The sequence below is a fragment of the Diabrotica undecimpunctata genome, chromosome 7 (genome assembly GCF_040954645.1).
Source record: "Diabrotica undecimpunctata isolate CICGRU chromosome 7, icDiaUnde3, whole genome shotgun sequence".
NCBI lineage: Eukaryota > Metazoa > Arthropoda > Insecta > Coleoptera > Chrysomelidae > Diabrotica > Diabrotica undecimpunctata.
The window spans coordinates 51,865,861-51,886,073 of NC_092809.1; the positions used below are offsets into that span (position 1 = coordinate 51,865,861).

A 20,213-nucleotide genomic window follows, 5' to 3' on the forward strand; every position below is an offset into this window, starting at 1 on the left:
GAATGAATCTTCAATGAGGAAATGGTACACTATGTTTAACAAAGGAAGAACCAGGGTGCACGATAAAGAAATTGAGGGAAAGGCAAATTCTTGTGACGAAAGACTTGAGAAGGAAAAAATTTATTTAAAAAAATTAGGAACATTTATAAATAAAGAGATTCATTTTAACTACATTGCATGACTCTTTTCTACAAATTTCTCGATTCTTCGTACATGAAATAGTGACTGACTATCTTGGCTATATAACAATATAAAATATGCTAAATGGGCACTAAAGGTTCTGATAGAATTCCATGAGACAAAACGAATGGGAACAGCCTTTGATTTCTCTACCCGCTATGACAGTGATGGTGACAAATTTCTCGCTAGCATTGTAACGGGAGATGATACTTGATTACAAAATTTCTGAAACATCACGATAATCCATGAAGTGGCATTAAGCAAGCTAGGCTTCGAAACCAAACAAAAAGAAAAACCAAATCTAAGCACAAGAAAACTGATGGCAACTGTTTTTTGGAACCGACAGGATTTAATTAACATTAGAATTTACATCTAGGCGTGAAACAATAAGTTCAAGATCCTATTGCAAAAACCTTAAAAGTCATGAAGTAAAAACCGTAGTGAGATGTTCTTGTTTATAGATAAAAATAAAAATTTTGTAAGTAAAAATCAAAGGCAGGGAAGATGTTTTTGTTGTTTACAATAAAACTTATAAAAAATGGTTAATTCTACAGGTACAGGTAGATAAATATAGAGAAATGCATCATATTTAGGATATTAGATATTATTAGTTCTAATATATGTAACAGACACAATTTTGTTTCGTTTGCAAAATTCATGGAAAAAACATTTTATTTTTTTCTTCATGGTTTTAATAAATAAAAAATAAGAAATTAACGGTTTCTATTCTGGTTTGTATTCTACTTCGCATCGGTTATCTAAAACCTCTGGAAATTTCGTAGAATGCTAATTATTGAGGTCCACCGTTATTTTGTTTATCGAATACAAAATTGGGAAAATGGACAGTCAATTTTTAAAATTCGTGTATTTGTTGGATTTTGCAATCCTATTGAGAATGCCTGACGAACTTTGGTCCCAAAAACTTCACAGATGGAAGCCCCCTGAAGGAAGAAAAAGAGGTAGTAGACCTCTACGCACACGGAATGAAGGAATTAGAAGAGTGATGGAATCGAGAGGTTTGGAGGAGGACATGAGTTGGACCGGGAGGATTGGCGGGGTATCTCCAAACTGTATTGTATAAACAAGTTGGATCCTGTAATATATATATATATATATATATATATATATATATATATATATATATATATATATATATATACAAGAATTACTGGATATTGTGACTGTCGATATAAACAAACAACACAGTTTATTAGGGTTGCAGTCAGAAAATTGGCCGGGATGTTAATGAAACACTCTTTTGACTTTTTGTCTAGCTTTCGGAATGGTTTTATTCCTTTTTCAAGACACTGTAATAAGAAAAATATGTATAGTTTATAAAATATCACAATTCTTTAGTGCAACTTATTAGTCGTTGAGATTATTTGTAAAAGCATAGACACTCAACATTAATAACACACATATAAAATATAAAATAATGGACAAAATACATTCTAAAATTCTTTAAAATTTAGGTACAGATAGTAAAACTTAGTTTGTCATCTTTTACTGGTGTGTTTTAACTCTGACACATAGAGAACAAAAAAAACCCTATGATTAAAAAGTAATTAGGTGTACTTAATATTATATTTCTTTTTAAGAAATCCTGGAGGCCCATCTTAGGTGACTCTAATTTTTAAATCTGCCTTAATGGTATGCAACATGTTATGCATATAAGTGTAATTTATGTAGGTACAGGTAGATATTAAGTTTATTTTGGATGATTTTCCAGTAAGCAACAATAAATGTTGCTCAGTTTATCTATGTCTGACTTTTTATTGATGCAAGATGTACTAGATTTTATGGAACACATTTCCAAGAAAACACGTTTTGAATGGTTCTTTTCCTTTGCCACAATACAGGAATCCTCGAAATTAAACTCATTCTTCAACGTTAATGCATGTTCTGTCAATTCACATGCATTTATTTTTTTGGTTTTTATATCGCTACGATGTGAGATCACCCTACTGTGAAAATAACGAGATGTTCTCCCATGTATATTTTGTTACAATTTGTACACGGTATAGAATAAACAACATTCGATGACTCCTGTATTGTGAAAGGATCTTATTTTTTTGTGTATAACTTAGATAAACCTTTTTAACATTTTTGGTTGTAATTTTCAAATCACTAACATTTTTGAAGATGTTCATTAGCTTCGGTGTCAGAACTGGAATGTAGGGTAGGTAACCATAAGTTATTTTAGATGGTATCACTGATGTGTTGTGTGTCAATGTCAATTGTCGGACCTCATTGTTATGAAAATTTTATTTGTCAGCAAAATGCGAAGGAAAAGGAGAAGCGAAAATGAGTTTATTTAACAGCCCTATAGGATAGGAGTTCTCTTGTAATATAGATCTCAGCTTTTTTAGTCCCTTGTCTCTGAACTCGATGTGTGACAAGTTGATAACCCCAGTTTTCAGGGCCAAGACCAAATTTGTTTTCATCTTAGATGGATTTTGAGAATGAAAGTTTATAAAACGGTTACTAAAACAAGGTTTAGGATACCACTCCGTCCTTAGCATGCCATCATTGCCACGATGGATTAGCATGTCTAAAAAAGGAATCATATTATCAGCCTCTCTCTCAACCGTAAACTTTAGGTGTTTACATTGGGCGTTAAAGGTGTTTAAAACATCAGTTACTTTGTTTTCAGGGACCGATAAAACCAAATCATCAACATATCGTTTAATAAAACCTAAAACCCTAAAAAATTACCTTTTTATTAAAACCTAAAACCCTAAAAAATTACCTTTTTATTAAACGATATATTGATGATTTGATTCTATCGGTCCCTGAAAACAAAGTAACTGATGTTTTAAACACCTTTAACGCCCAATGTGAACACCTAAAGTTTACGGTTGAGAGAGAGGCTGATAATATGATTCCTTTTTTAGACATGCTAATCCATCGTGGCAATGATGGCATGCTAAGGACGGAGTGGTATCCTAAACCTTGTTTTAGTAACCGTTTTATAAACTTTCATTCTCAACATCCATCTAAGATGAAAACAAATTTGGTTTTGGCCCTGAAAACTAGGGTTATCAACTTGTCACACATCAAGTTCAGAGACAAGGGACTAAAAAAGCTGAGATCTATATTACAAGAGAACTCCTATCCTATAGGGCTGTTAAATAAACTCATTTTCGCTTCTCCTTTTCCTTCGCATTTTGCTGACAAATAAAATTTTTATAACAATGAGGTCCGACAATTGACATTGACACACAACACATCAGTGATACCATCTAAAATAACTTATGGTTACCTACATTCCAGTTCTGACACCGAAGCTAATGAACATCTTCAAAAATGTTAGTGGTTTAAAAATTACAACTAAAAATGTGAAAACGGTATCTAAGTTATACACAAAAACAAAAGATCCTTTCACAATACAGGAGTCATCGAATGTTGTGTATTCTATACCGTGTACCAATTGTAACCAAATATACATGGGAGAACATCTCGTTATTTTCACAGTAGGGTGATCTCACATCGTAGCGATATAAAAACCAAAAAAATAAATTCATGTGCATTGACAGAACATGCATTAACGTTGAAACATGAATTTAATTCTGAGGATTCCTGTATTTTGGCAAAGGAAAAGAACCATTCAAAACGTGTTTTTTTGGAAATGTGTTTCATAAAATCTAGTACATCTTGCACCAATAAAAAGTCGGACATAGATAAATTGAGCAACATTTATTGTTACTTACTGGAAAAAAATCCAAAATAAAATTAATATCTACCTCTACCTACATAAATTACATTTATATGCATAACATGCTGCATACCATTAAGACAGGTTTAAAAATTAAAATCACCTAAGATGGGCCTCCAGTATTTCTTAAAAAGAAATATAATATTAAGTACACCTAATTACTTTTTAATCATAGGATTTTTTTTCTTTTTGTTCTCTATGTGTCAGAGTTAAAACACACCAGTAAAAGATGACAAACTAAGTTTTACTATCTGTACCTAAATTTTAAAGAATTTTAAAATGTATTTTGTCCATTATTTTATATTTTAGATGTGTGTTATTAATGTTAAGTGTCTATGCTTTTAAAAATAATCTCAACGACTAGTAAGTTGCACTGAAAAATTGTGATATTTTATAAATATTTACATATTTTTCTTATCACAGTGCCTTGAAAAAGGAATAAAACCATTCCGAAAGCTAGACAAAAAGTCAAAAGAGTGTTTCAATATGCTGAATTCATAACACTAGAAACAATGAAGAGATTTAGAATTAGCAGTACTCTTTAGCATTAAAAATGATAGTGGAAGATTAGCCATGGTGATTGCCAACTTTCATTGAAGAAGATGACAGTTGTAGAATCTAAAATAATTAAAATTAAATTTATAAATGTTTTTAACACAAAGTGACATTTTAGATTAACAGACCAACATTACTTAAATACAAATAATAACGTCAACCTAGTAATTTTATATATTTTACTAACGAGTAAAAAATTTTGTTAATCTCTTAATGCACCAGTCAAGATTATTCTATTTAACATTATCGAGGACCTTTTGAAATACTGATGCGCACTTGAGAATGAGATAAGGAATCAAACACCAACGAATTAAAGTCATTTTGATCTTGTAAGTGCGTGATGACATTTTAAGAATTTATATTGTCTTTGTAGCGAAGATCCGTTATGATACTCGTACCATCTAACTACTAACATTTTAAATGATCGTATTACTTCTATTGTGTTTTCATTTTTTATATAAATACATTGCAACAATATGGATCACAAATATGATATAGATTCTAAAGATTTACCTTGTTGTATACAGGGTGGTCCTTAAGTAATTGTACAAAAAGAACCAGTAGATTCTACACTTTAAAATATTACGATTTAAGCCAAATTGCTTTAATAAAATATTGATATTAAGAAAGATACAGGGTGTTAAAGTGCTAATTTAAAATTTTATTTTTCGCTATAACTTTCATGTTTATAAACATTTATGTATAAAAATTTACAACTGGCTACTTTTAAATATGAGAAATTATAATTTGATGCACCCTTTGATGTAACTGATAGAGGGCGCTACATATGCTACATATGTGGTATAAATTTGCACTTAACTTTTTTGCTCTTTAAGTTACCTGTATTTGGGATAAAAAATATTAAAGATACATTATTTTAACAAAAAAAGATATACTTGTTAATAACTTCAAAACTCAACAGTTTTCGAGATAATCGCATTTTACAAATCGGCTGCATAATTCTTATTAAGGCAATTACTCCAAGCAACGAAGAAAAAATAGACAAAATCATTAATACTTCTGAATTTTGGTATAAAGTACCTTTATCTATCAGCAGGATACTTAATAATAGGATTTGACAAAATAACATAATAATAGGATTTTACATCAAACATTTTACGTTTTATGTTAAATTAAAGTCATAATCAAAACATTTTGTTTACAAACCAAATTAAGAAATAGTTAAACTAAATTACATAACTTTTTGTCAAAGTAAGTGTCCGATATGTCCACCATTTTCTTTAATTCATTTGTCAATATACTTCATAAAAGATCGTCTCATATTAAATAGCATCATTGGTCCTAAAGAAACTGCTGCAGTATTTATTTCTTCCCATAGTTGGTTCCCAATGTTTATGGGATTCTTATAGACACGTTTAATGTACCCCATACACCAAAATCAAGCGGATGAAATTCTGGGCTACGTGGTGGCTATAATGTATAATGGATGAATATATTATTTTGGATACATATCCAAATCTTATGCTATATTATGGAACTACATCTTATTTGTCGCAGAAGTTAAATAATGTATTAAACTGTGATGTATCTCGTTCATTGGTTACTTATATACACACGGAATAACCTATCGATGACATTACTTATTTATATGATTACGTTACAGCTTACGAGTAACTATAATTACATCTCGAACAAATGGACTATTATGATTTACTAACAAACTAATATTATGCTGAAGTAAATTGTCTGTGTGTTTACTATATTTATAACACTATCGGTTATTAGGCCAACAATGATATTTTTGTAAAAATGCTGAGTCTTTAAGGTTAGATTTGTAGCAAAAGTATTATAAAACAAGACACATATGCGTTATTTAATACATGTGCTCTAAACCCTATTTATTTTACAAATTCCCAATCGTCAATAGAACCACGTGTAAGCCAAACAGGGTCTTACTGATGTACGACCTATGTATCATATGATTTTTAAAAATATTTACTTTTGAAACTGTTAGTGTAAGAATTTCTTGAAATTTAATCATTATATCACAATTAAACTAAACTCTAAAAAATAACACGACCAGTAAATAACTTAACAATAACTATAACATAAACATAACACAATATATTAATTTAAAAATCAACACGATACAATTAGAATTTAAAATGATCACAAGTTGGGATCTGTAACATGAGAATCTGTCGGTAATAAATATACGGTAATAAATTATATTTTATAGCCTCTTGACGAATGAGACGGCGAATATCAACACGTGCTCATGTTTACTGATGGGAATTTGGTAAACGAATAAACTGTAGTTTCTATTTGTCGTAATAAAAATAGGTAAACAATTTACGGAATGAATTATAAGTATTCTTTTCGGATTTTTTATGAATTAAATAATTATATCAATATATCACCACATTTCCAAGGAATATGACTAAAACGACCACTCCAACGTTCAGAAAAGTTTTATTTAAGTATGTTCTAACTACCTTTTCTCTGAATGTGGTGGTATAACATCTTGCATAAACCACATATTTTGGGTTTTCAGCATTTTACAATAGAGAAGCGATAGAAGAGAGAAATTGAAAACTTAAGAAGCGATAGAAGAGAGAAATTGTAAACATGATGACGGCCAACGTCTGAATACGGACACGGCACTTAAAGTAGAAGATAAAGAATCTTTTCTCCAATAAGACATTTTGTGATGTTACATTATCATCTTTGAGTTGTTTTTATAAGAATAAACTATAAATTATGCTTATCTACAGGTACTCAGTGCTTTACCGCACAAATATCAAACTAAGAATTATTATGCAACTGACTTATAAAATGCGATTATCTCGAAAACGGTTGAATTTTTAGTTTACTTACATGTATACCTTTTCTTTGTAAAAGTAATGTATCTTTTATATTTTTTAACAAAAATAAAGCTAACTTAAAGAGCAAAAAAGTTAAGCGCAAATTCATGCCACACATGTGGCATATATGGCGCTCTCTATTAGTTACATTAAAGTATGTATAAAATTTTAATTTATCCTACACAAAAGCATCCAACTGTAAATTTTTGTCCAAAAATGTTTACAAACGTAAAAGTTATAGCGAAAAATAAAATTTTAAATTTCCACTTTAACACCCTGTATCTTTCTTAATATCAACATTTTATTGAAGCAAGTTGGCTTAAATTGTAATATTTTAAAGTGCAGAATCTACGGTTTCCGTTTGTACAATTACTTAAGGACCACCCTGTATACTTACTAGTGTTTTGTTTTTTATTTGTTCAAATTTAAAAAACTGTAGATTTGAAAACTACAATTTCCCTGGAAAATTCAAAAATTAAATCGATTTTGGATAAAAACTTACTTATCGATTAAAAAAAGTTTAAAAAATAAATTTATATTTTAATTGAATTGGTGAGAAAGAGAAAACGATTATGTCCATAAATAGGCATTTTTGACATTTTAACAAAAATCCATTATAAGTATAAAGTTGCGCCGTTTTGTATAGAAATCGGACATATCCTCATACTAATAATGCTTTTATGTGTATTAGAAATTATGGTACTGTGAAAAGACCAGATAAGTCCTGGACATGTCCACTTTTTCTACAAAAGCTACAATGCATGTCTATTCGTCCCAATATACATTTGTCATTCGTCACTATGGAAGGTGTACAAGATGATAATATCGAATTAAAAATTTTAAAAAGGCGATATCCAGAGTGAACAGCCGTATGCTAATTAGAAAAGTCGTACTATTACAAGCAGAACGATTGGAGAACCATGCAGGTGTTGTTATAACCTCAAATTTTGTTAAATATTTAATTCTTACTTGACTTATTACATTGTAGATGTAAGAATAAATGCTTTCTTGCGATTCCTTGTGAATGTAGAGAAGAGATTTTTACAAAATTTTATAAATTAGAAAAGAAAAATGCTCGAGATGCTTACCTTCAGTCCCTTATTGAAATATTGACAGTGGACCGAGGGCGTCCTAGACAAAACACTGAAGATAACAGGAGAACACCACATGAACACTCATTTTCGTACAGAGACTTATTCTGTTTGTAAATCTGTATTTTTAAGTCTGCATGTTATAATGAAACCCAGAGTGGGTCGGTTGATAGAGCTTTTAGAAAAACGACAAGTGCCTGTTGACATGAAAGGCAAGCAAAAATTAGCTAGTGCAAAACCTGAAGTAAAAATTAATAGTATAAAAGCCCATATTGAGTCATTTCCTCACAAAATATAATAGCACACTACACTGGACGCGAAGTGAAATATTTGAACGGAAATCTAAATATAAAAATAACGCATTCGTTATTTTCCTAAAAATTTCCAGATGTCCCAGTTACATATAGATTTTACAGAGCTGTCTTCACCGACTTTTACCAGTTACGCTTCGGCAGATCTCAGATTGGCTCCCGCAGCAAATGCGAAGAATTAGATTTAAAAATAAAGTCCAAATATTTGAATGATAATGCTAAGAGGGTAGCAATAGCTAAATAGATGATGCATGTACGTCGATTAAAAAAGTTTTTTGCTCAAATAAATGCATCAACTATATGCAAAATCTATTTCTACCAGTAACACCTATCCAAGATACATTTTACCTAATTCAACTTACAGTCAGTGTGTTTAACATACACGATCTTAAAACCTGTAAAAGCTACTTCCACCCATATCATAAAGGATTAGGCAAAAAGAACCCTCACAAGGTATGTTCCTTCATAATGGATTATATTAAAACATGTATTAGAGAAAGTGAAACACTTTCACATTTTCTCTGATCAAGCTGGAGGTCAAAACAAAAACCACAAAGTTTTAAGGTTCGCCAGATCCTTAACAGACCTTAGAAGATTTGAAAAGGTGAACCAGTACTACCCTATTCGTGGTCACTCCTTCATGGCTTGTGACCGTAACTTTGCTGTAGCAAAGAGAATAATAAAAGATTCTGATAAGATTTACACAATAAAAGAGTATGTAGCACTCATTATAACTGCTAGTATTAAAAGAAGTTTCACGGTCCATCTGATCGAGAATGAAAATAGTATTATCAAAGATTTTAAGTTCTGGTGGACTAAATATTACAAAGGTAATGTTTTATCACACGGATCACTAGGTAGGCATATTCTCAAAAAACAAAAAGTTTCTTTTTCTATCAGCAAGTTCATGCACTTTTCTTGTAACTCTCGGGCAAAAGGTCAAATTGTTGCTCATGAATTTATTGATGGAATTATTCACCATATATTTGATGTTTCTACATGCACGAAAGTAGAGGCACTACCTGTTAACTTGGCCTATCCTCAAGTCCAAGTTCCGATTAAGAAAAAAAAATTAGAATGTCTATTGAAATTTGGATCCTACTTGGATGAGAACATTCCTGGGTGCAAGATATTTTATGATCCCTTATTTACATGGCCAGCTTTAGAAGGTGAAGATGAAGTCGAAGAACTTATTACTTTTTATCTTGGTATTTGGTGTTGTATTGTTTATATTATAATAAATAGTCTTAACATAATAATGTTGTCTAAAAACCGGATATGTCTAATAAATAAATATTTATTTTCTGTCCCCTGATAGTTGCCTTCAATAAATTTTGTTTCAATATTTATTAGTGATTGATTGCTCTATACAGTGGTAATTAAAATTGTTTTAAATATTGGATAGTTTTCAATAGAGGAAGTTTTTTCTTATTTACCGCTAACTTGATTTTTGTGACATGTCCGCTTTCTCTTCCCACCGATTCAATTTAAATGCTTAATGATTGCTTTAAAACTAAACGTTATATATATATATATATATATATATATATATATATATATATATATATATATATATATATATATATACTCAATAATTAATAAACAGTGGAAGCGATAAACAGAGTGATAGAGCAGTGGCGCACCCAGGGGGGGGGGGTTTGGGGTTTAACCCCCCCCCCCCCCCAGGGCCTATTTTCGACACTGTTACTCACACATTTTAAGGACTCAAAATGGAGGTAGCATCATAAGAAAAATTTCGGTGACCAACCAAAACCCCCCCCCCCAGGGGCAAATTCTGGGTGAGCTACTGTGATAGAGTTTTGAGATCAACAGCATTGTGAGAGCCATGTTTCTGTTAAAATAGTTCGTGATTTATTAACGAAATTAAGAGGAAGTGAGTTAAATTAGTTCTGTCTACCATAATTTCTAGTTTTTCCAAGCAGATCTAAAAGATCTCTGTAAGATCTCTTCTAGTCATCACATGTTGGATTGTAACAATTATTAATGTGATGAGTAAATATTCAAAATATTCACCTGTAACGATTATGAAAGTTAGTAACCGATAGGGCCGCCGCTAAGGTATTGGCCGCCCGTGTGCAACTTAATATTTGCCGCCCCCCTTTCAACACTTTAGACATACATACTATTATTTAAAGAAATGTGAAGAAGATGCATAATATAACAATAATAATTTGTAAATAGATAATTATTTACTTGAACATTTAGACTAATCTCTATGATCCAACGTCCATATATTATCCTAATGTATATCCTAATATCCTATCCTAATATCCTAATTTAAACGTACATTATCCTAATTTAATAACCATGATCCAACGTCCATAATATGTATATATAAAATAAACCGTGAATAGAAACATAAACACATAAAAAAACTAAAAACGCACTTTTCGGGCTTTCGTCTCGGAAAACTTTTTGACAATATCTTTAATGTCCAATGTCACACACACTTCATGTTCAATAGATAACATTGCAGAAAGCAGAAACACATCTTACTACAATTTTTATTTGTTCTACGTGCGCCCCAATGTTTTTCCTCCATTTCATATAATTTTTGATGAGCAGAGTCAACTGTTAATCCTTTTTTTAATGTTGTAGATAGTTCAAACAGTTTTTGAGAATATTTTATATGAGCTGCACCGGATTCATGTCTTTTTAAAATAACAGCTAAATGTTGCAAGTCACTTACCCCATTAATTCCACTAAGTAATTGTCGGCTGCTTTCATCACAACAAAATATTTTACAAGGTGCACAAAAAACACTATTTAGTGATAATGAGTAAAGTAATCACGGGTGATGAATTTGGTCTTGATTAGGTAATGTGCGGTAATATTTTGTGCGGTAAGTTTCTGAAAATTTCCTATTATTTGTATCTCTGGGGAAGTTAATTTTTGTAATTTGCTGAGGAAAATTTTCAACAACAAATTGAACTTCACTTGGATTCATATTTGCAGGTCATTTTCCAGGATCATCTGAAACCAAACATATGCTGGAACTTCCTACACTGCAATCCAGATTAACTGGAACATTAATTGTTCTGTCTTGGTTGGTGGTTTCAGGTTCAGGCGTTTCAGCATCAGTACTCGCACTATCGCTATTATTGTCATCAAATCATCTGTCTCTATCCGCAGGAATATTCAATTTTTTGGTACTTTTTTATATGGTTTGGACTTTGCTTGAAGTTGAAGGTCCTAAATTTATATCCGAGTCTTCTATATTTTCATGTATGTTTTTCATCAAAAATGATTCCAGTGCACCGCTAAGTTTTTTTTTCTCCTCAGTTTTTGCCTCTTTTATTTTTCTATATTAAAAACCTGAAAGTCATTTTCCTTTTCTTTCGGACATTTTGAAATTATCACTTAAGAACGAAGCCGGGCGGATTTAACAAAATAAATCCAAAAACACTGCAAATACTGTAACTGTAACATAAAATTGCTCCGATCTTGACGTTACTTCGAAATACAGTACCTACTGTTCAAAAGAAACGGATACAGTACTATATTTTACAAACGAAATCGTCTATCAAAAGCGTGTCTAAATTCATCGAATTCTCAACTAAGACTGAACATAAGACATATTAACCCATCTATAAACATAACCATAGGAAAAATATTATAACAGAAACTTTACAACCACTTGTCTAAATTCTTGTAAAGTATCTACGTGTGAAATCTCAAATAACTGGAGTCCGAAAGCCGCCAGCTGCTTTGAATTAAAAAGTATTCCCGAAACTGCTTTATGACTGTACCTACAAAAGGGCGGCAGTTCATACAATATTATTATATAATAATATTTTTTGACATTTTTTTTTAGATTAGGATGAAAAAAAGAAGTATTCGTGAGTCTTTGCCGCGTTTACTATTGCCTTCCATGTTTGTCGGTCCTGTGCCAGTAATTCCCATTTTCGCACTCCCATTTTTTCTAGATCTTCTTTGACTGCATCTTTCCACCTTTTTCTAGGCCGCCCTACAGACCTTCTTCCCTCTGGCCTTTCCCAGAACACATTGTTTATAAGGCGATTGTCGTTACTGCGTAGTACATGTCCTGCCCATTATCTTTAGTTAGTTTAATTATCTGAATCATTACTATTTAATTATTCGAATTTATTTTGGTTTTAAAAAAGTATGATCATCAGTGGACTGCTTTTGGCCGCCCCTATTGTTGGCCGCCCGTGTGCGATGCACACTTGGCACACATGGTAGCGGCGGCCCTGGAACCGATATTCAATGGTAAAGTCAATATTATTAAAGGATTCTCTTATTCTATTTTACATATCTTTAGTTGTTGTAAATTTCTGGTACACAAGGTTTTTTATACATGAAGAAATCAATTTTTGACAATTCTGGTGATCGCATTGGCCAAACAGTTGGTCCTTCTCTGCCTATTCACCTCACAGGAAAGTTTAAGTGGAACATTTTGTAGTAGTAATGGCAAACGATTATTCAGAAAATTTAGATATTCCATTCACAAGACCGTCAAAAAAATGTGGGCCAATCATATAGTCTCCAACAATACTGTCCCCACAACTGTTATAGACCACCTAGTTTCTGACTATGATTGTAAAGAAAGTAATGATAGCTTTTTACATATTAATGAATATTATGCCGATCCACTGCTTAATTTTTGTCAATCAGCTCAGCCTTTTCTTCAAAAAACACATGATAAAAAAATTGGTCGCTATGTACTTGCTACTTAGACTATTAACAAAAAGCTAATCTGTGATGATAATCGTCGACTGTCAATTCTTGATGTAACTGTATGCGAGGCATTTTATGTTTATGGAGAATTTTGTCGCCGAAATTTGACTAATGTTATATTGACGTACAATTTAACGAGTGGGGATCATAAGAAGTAGCTTACATTACATCATATTCCTCTTCTTTCTTATAACAGTTTTAGTCCTCTCAATTTTTTCATATGCATCTGACCCAGTACGAAAAAAACGATTCACAAAAAACGATTTCTCAATAGCTCTTACGTTTGGCTTCCTCCATTCAGGTTGTTAATTTATTATACTCTCTAATCTAGTCTCCCAATGCACAAATCATATCTGTTTTAAATTTTTCTCCAGAAAAATTCATTTTTAAAATTAAAGACAAGCCACACCGAGCGATTAAAAAGGTAATAATATAAAAAGTGTCATTTTTTCAAAGCCTAATTTTTTAAACCCTTGTTAACTGATGAACATTTACTTAATAATAATTGCTTGTCACAATCGATAGTTATGGATGTTTTACTACAAACTTCTTGAAAAACTGTCAAATTTAGTGCATATTGTTTTGATATTATGTTTTGTATTAGTTATTTATTGAATAAGCATAATTTTCCTATATTACTACACAATACTAAGTTATTTTTTCTACTTACAAAAATTATAAGTTTTCCCGAAATTAGAAGAAAACTAAAAATATCTCGCAAAGTATTAAGTTTAGGTATAGAGGATGCTTCATAAAAATGAAAGATGCAATCATAAATGTAATCTTTTGAAACAATAAAATAAGGGTTGTACATTTAAAAAATATGAATAGTAATTTTGTTTGGTATTTCATATTCTATATTATTATTTGCTAATTATTTCTCTTAAATCTAGTTAAAGAACTAGAACATATTGTTTACCTTGTGTAAAATGAATCATTATTTCTTCAGGTATCTGTAACGTTATTACAAACTGCAAAATATAAAAAAAAACTCCGTTTCATCTAGTAATTTTCTTATGTTTGGAGCGTAAACCAATATCATTATACTATGAAGTAACTTTTCTACAGACTCATTGTAATTTTAAAGAATTTATGAGTCTTGTTTAATGTTTTCTATATTGTTTTTTAATATTAAATTCACTAGAAGGGCTATTCCAGAGGTGACAAATCTTAGAGGTTATGTATTCGTCATATCTCTTAATTATTTTGTCCATGATTTAATAATCTATTCTGGGTAAATTATCCTAACTTTAGTTTTTTTTAAGTGAAATTTTTACATTGTTCCTGAAAACTTAGAGAACGTTTTATTTTTCAATATTATTAACAAGATTAACAAGAATTAACAATAATTTAATGACAGAATAGTTATAGCTACATAAAATAAACAATTAAATATTTACGATGGAATTATACATTAATAGTTTATAGTTATTACAGGTAACAGTTTTGTTAGTATAAATTTACGAGTTTGTATTTAGCAGCAGAATGCAGAATTAAATATCAATTACATATTTAATAGAATTAAATTATGTGGTATTTTCACGCAAACAAAACCTGCAATTGACTATATATATATAAATTTAAGCTTATACAAAAAACAATTAACAAATATAATAAAAATTATATAAATCTAACATAGATTAAAGCATAAGATTAAAATACCACTTACTAAATTTTCTCAAAAAATTAATTTTAAAGTATTCCTTTTTAAACAAAACCAAACCTGACATTGACAATGACAATGTCGATGTCATAAATGTAACCTTACACATTAAAATAGTACCAACATACCTTATCAATACGGGATTTCACATCCAATCCCAATTATAATTTTTTTCGATGGCTCTATAACAGATATGGACAAAGCATGAGACGCTAAATGCGACGCCTTCTGCTGGATAATCTGACCAGCGACTAGTCTGGCTAAAAAGCCATAAGAAAAATCGTAATTAGGGTTCCCTATTTATAATGCTTGTTACCACTGTAGTTATTATTTATTTTTGTTGGAATGATGCACCTACTTATATTGATATGATATGATATGATAATTATGTATAAAATACTGTATTTTATATATACAGCCAATAGTCCACTCTACTAAAGCTTATACCCAACTGATTAACTGAAGCTTATACCTAACTTTACTTTTTAATAACATACTTAAGAAAAAGTAAGTTCCTTCATCTTGGGGTAATATAATCACAACAATGATACATAAAAAAAGATCAAAGTAAGACCCCAATAATTACCGAAGAATTACATTAATAAGTTGTTTATATAAAGTGTTTATGTACAGTTTACATATCTAACCGTCTCATGTCATGATGCTAGCAATTTTCTATACTTCCAGAATGTCAGTCAGGGTTTCGATCGAATAGAAGCTCTACTGACAATGTATACATACCCATCCTTCTGTACAAATACAGCTCCAGCTTCTAACACGTAATGTTTTTTCCATATTCGTTGACTTTTAATGCGTATTTGATAAAGTTAGCCACTTTTAAGAATTGCATAAGTTGTATATCTGTGGAGTCCGTTTACGTTTTGTTGGTTTACTTCAGAATGTTTACGCAAATGCCACTACACGTGTCCGAATTAATGACTATCAGAAATCGCCATTTTTCGTTGAATAAGAAGTTGTCCAGAAAAAAGTATTAAGCCCTCATTTATTTTCAATGTTTCTGTCTGACAAAGAGTATTACTTCAAAGACAGAGGCTGTCGCGGCATCACTATAGATGAAAATAATTAACTATTAATGTTGTCGTATGCAGATGACATTGTTATCCTTCCAGACTTGAAAATATATGTCAAAAATAAACTCAATATTTTGCATAGATGCTAAATTAAAATAACTAGAAGTAAACACAGAGAAAACTAAAATTATGCGTTTCTCCAAGAAGGGACACAAGTACTAATAAGTTCACATATCTCGGTGAGATTTTCACCTATTCTAGTCTATTTCGAGAAATGGCAGAGTCCATAACGTCAAAAGCAAACCACTGGTCTTACAACTTCTTATAACAAGCAAAATCCGTTTTTGGACCTCAATAGTGCTGTAACGATAAGATTACTTTATCGTTACTGAGAAATTTAAAATAACTTAATTCTGCCTGTAAGGTATGCAACCAACTATACATGTAATTGTATTATCAATTGTTTATCAATTGGTCAAACTGCTTACCTGCCGCTTCCGCTTAACTTGGAACTGACGGAAGCCGACGATTTTAAAAGTGTAAGAGCTTACTTTATATCCAACCTTCGAACGGGTCAGAAGAGTGATCCTTCAACGACCAACGCCACGTGGCTCAAGCTATCAGAAAAGAAATTTTAAGTTATTCAGAGGTGATATTAAGTTAAAGAAGGCGTTTTTTTTTATATTAGAAGTTTTGGAAAAAGAAGATTTTGGTTCAATTGTTGAAATATTGTTGCGTTGGGTGAGTTTCATTTTAATTAAAGTACATCATTTTTTTTTAACCATTATTAGTTTCATATTAAAATTATTTATTCAATAATTTTACCTTAATTATATCAGTCAAATCACGTTCAGAATTCTTTCTGTTAGAAATTCTCCTAAGTACACGTTCTCATCAATATCCAAGCAATTCGGTAATGTAAGGAGATCCTTCATTACTATTTGCCTATAATATATTCGTGATAAGTTAAATTTTAGTTCTTCAGTAAAATATTCATAGTAAATTCCCAACATTTTTTTTAAATACATAGTTTTCGATTAATTTTCCAAGGTCACAAAAAGTGTACGAAACCTTCACTAATTATCATCTTCTGACTAGTTTTTCTTGTCCTAACCGCCTTTTTGTTTATCAACTCTGAATAAAGCTAATGAGAGCTTCTTTGATTTTATTTTAGTCGTTGGAGGAAGAAAGAATATAAAGTCAATACAATAAACATTATTTTGGATTTGGGGTAATAGCTTTCAGTTGAGTTTAGTTTGGAGTTTTTTTTGGTTTTTCCCGAATATTGGAATAGCGGTTCAGTTTGGTGCTAGAACAGTGGGCTTACAGCTTTCACCCGAACGAGTCCCGGCGGCGTAAGGCGTCCGGAAGAAGAACCTTCTCGGCTTGAGAGTAAACAGGTTCTTTTTTCTTTTTTTTCTGTTTTTGTAATATCTTAAAAATAAGTTACTTAAGTAAATATTGTTTAAACTTTAGTGAGTGAACGAACCAAAACTTAAAAATAATTCTAGTCAATTTTCATAATTCATATTTGCGTATCATTATATATATTACATTCAATTTTTTCTTAACATCATTTGCGTATTTTTTTTTGTGTCATTAAATATTTTAAATATATATATATGTATTAGTAGTAACAGGGTAGGGGTGGATTTTAATACACTTTGTAAGGTCATTTGTGCACAAAGGTCCATTTTGTATTTTTACAGCCCTACTGGTAACGTCACTGATTCATCTTGGATCTGTTCCTTTCTGAACAGACCAATTGAAATATATCTACAGGTTATCTGATTGGAATCAACTTAGAAATTGTCGAACTGATACATTGTGTTAAATATAGGGAAGGGTAATAATTGTTTGAATATATAACTAGATTGGTTGTAGTAAATTTTGTTTTAATTAATGAATAAAACTTCATAATAAAAGTTCCTACTTTTCTAGCATATTAGAGGGTGTAAATATATTGTAAATAGGGATCAATAGGTTTTTTGTATGATAGGGTATTTAAGTTAAATTGTACATTACGGTTTACAGGTTTTTCTATATTATTATTATTAAATTGGGTTATAAGTAATAATCTGTTTTATTAAACAACCTTTTTTTAATAAAGTTATATCTAGTTACAGAAAACATAGTTAGCAGCAGCAATAAAGTCACTAGGTGAAGTGTTTGTTAGACTAAGAGTCCAGTAAACATCTTCCCTGGCGCCCAAATCATTCTTCTCTCATATATTCCTGTTGTCAGTACTTACCCTTAGTTCGTTTTGGTTATTCTTATATTTCCTTAGTTAATATACATCTTTCCTCTTCTTTACTGTTTTCTCAGGGCATGCAAATAGGCCTAACCCTACCTTGAGTATCAACGGGCCAGTCTCAAGCATACCCAGCTAGCCGAACTGCATTCAGTTTCAACTTTTATTTTAATTTAGTTTCAAACTTATCTTCACACTACTCTACAGATCTTATAACATCAGGGACATAGTCCCAAGGGATCTGCCTACTATATTCGTTACAGTAGCGCCCAAAGTGGAGCAAGATAAATTTGTTACAGCGCATCTTGATGAATCCCTAGTTTTAAGTATTGTTGCTAATTGTATAGGGGAAGTGCGGGAACAGTGTTACAACTTTTTTAATTCGTCACAAAGTTGATGGACATGAATATTTTAAGTTTATTTTTATCATTATATGATAGTATATAGTTTACTTTGTTTTTTGATAAAGTATTATAACATTACAAAAATAAGGTATGAAAGTATAGCATGACTTTGAAAATTTGTCATTTGTAACACTGTACCCTGCGGTAGTGTACAGTGTTACAATGTACATGGAACAGTGTTACAAGGCATAAAAAACATGAGAAAGGAGAAATTAAATACATAAATGATTAGGAAAAGATGTATTGTTAATTAAAACTATGAACATAAGGCCTAAATGTCAAAATTATCAAGATATTCAACATAGAGAAAAAGTAAATTTGATAAAACCTATTCAAGTGAATTTTTAAATTTTGTTAAATCGATATTAAAAACCAGCATGTCAGATGTCCGGTTTGTTCCACCTGCAGCAACTGGTGGTGGCAATTTGTGTATAATATATTCCTTACGAAAAGTGTAGGATTGTTCAATTTTTTACAAATTTAAACAGAGGTTTAATTCTCTTTATGTAGACAATCACATATTCTTCCTCCAGTTCCTCCTCGACTAAACCCACCGAAAAAATATTACTTTTAGGCTCCCCTTCAGCAACAAGCACATAATCGCCAACTGAAACTGATAAATAATCCATTTCCATTTCTTCGCCTTCCAAATTGTTACTAGCATTACTTTCAGCATAAGGAACTTCGCCTTCTGATTCCTCAGAACTCTCGGCATCTTTTTTCTCCTTAATGATTTTTTTCTTTACAGCCTTCGCTTTCTTTATACTTCGTTCCAATAATTCATTTACTAATTCGTCCTTAATAGGAGTGTCTGTTAGCACCATGAATTTTCCTTTTTTCCTTCCTGTGATGTTTGTTTTCCTTGGTGGGGCTTTTGGAAAGGGTATAACGAGTTTAGGTGAAATTAAAGTTGTTTGTTTGACCAATACACTTTACATAGAGGGTCTCTCTTCTTGTTGGTGCTGTATATTCCTAGAAGGGGTAGATGAAGGTATTACAATGCGAGCTGAAGGCGAAAGAGTTGAAGTGGAAGGACTAGTTAGAGACTTTGAAACTATAGTCTCATGATTCGAATCTGTTACATGTAATGTATGCTCATATGCTACGTCACAAGGAACTTGTGCCGAGGTAGAAGGCTGAGATTGATCTCTGTTTGAAGTCTGCAATAAAGTTGCTGTAGCCAGAGAGCGGTCTGTCACACTGGATGACAAAAAGTCATCGTCTGTAAATATATTTCGATTTAAAGGCCATATGCCTGTCGAAGAAAACCCAATGACTATCTTTGAGATAGAGAATGCTTTAGGAAATGCTTTACCAAATAGAGCAGCAACATCATAGATGGAAATGACTTTTCCAGGGTTGCAGATCATCCAGTCGTTGCAAGCAGAATTATAATTGGATTTTAAGCTTTTATAAACAGTTTTGTCAAGAGGTTGAAGTTTCGCACTTGTATGTGGTGGCAACGTAA

At 31.3% G+C, this 20,213-nt stretch overlaps 1 protein-coding gene across 1 annotated transcript in view; it reads right to left on the reverse strand.

Annotated features, from left to right (window-relative positions):
- The window catches only part of l(3)mbn (lethal (3) malignant blood neoplasm), a 52,701-nt gene that overhangs the window by 24,078 nt on the left and 8,410 nt on the right, over positions 1 to 20,213 (reverse strand). The window lies entirely within an intron of this gene.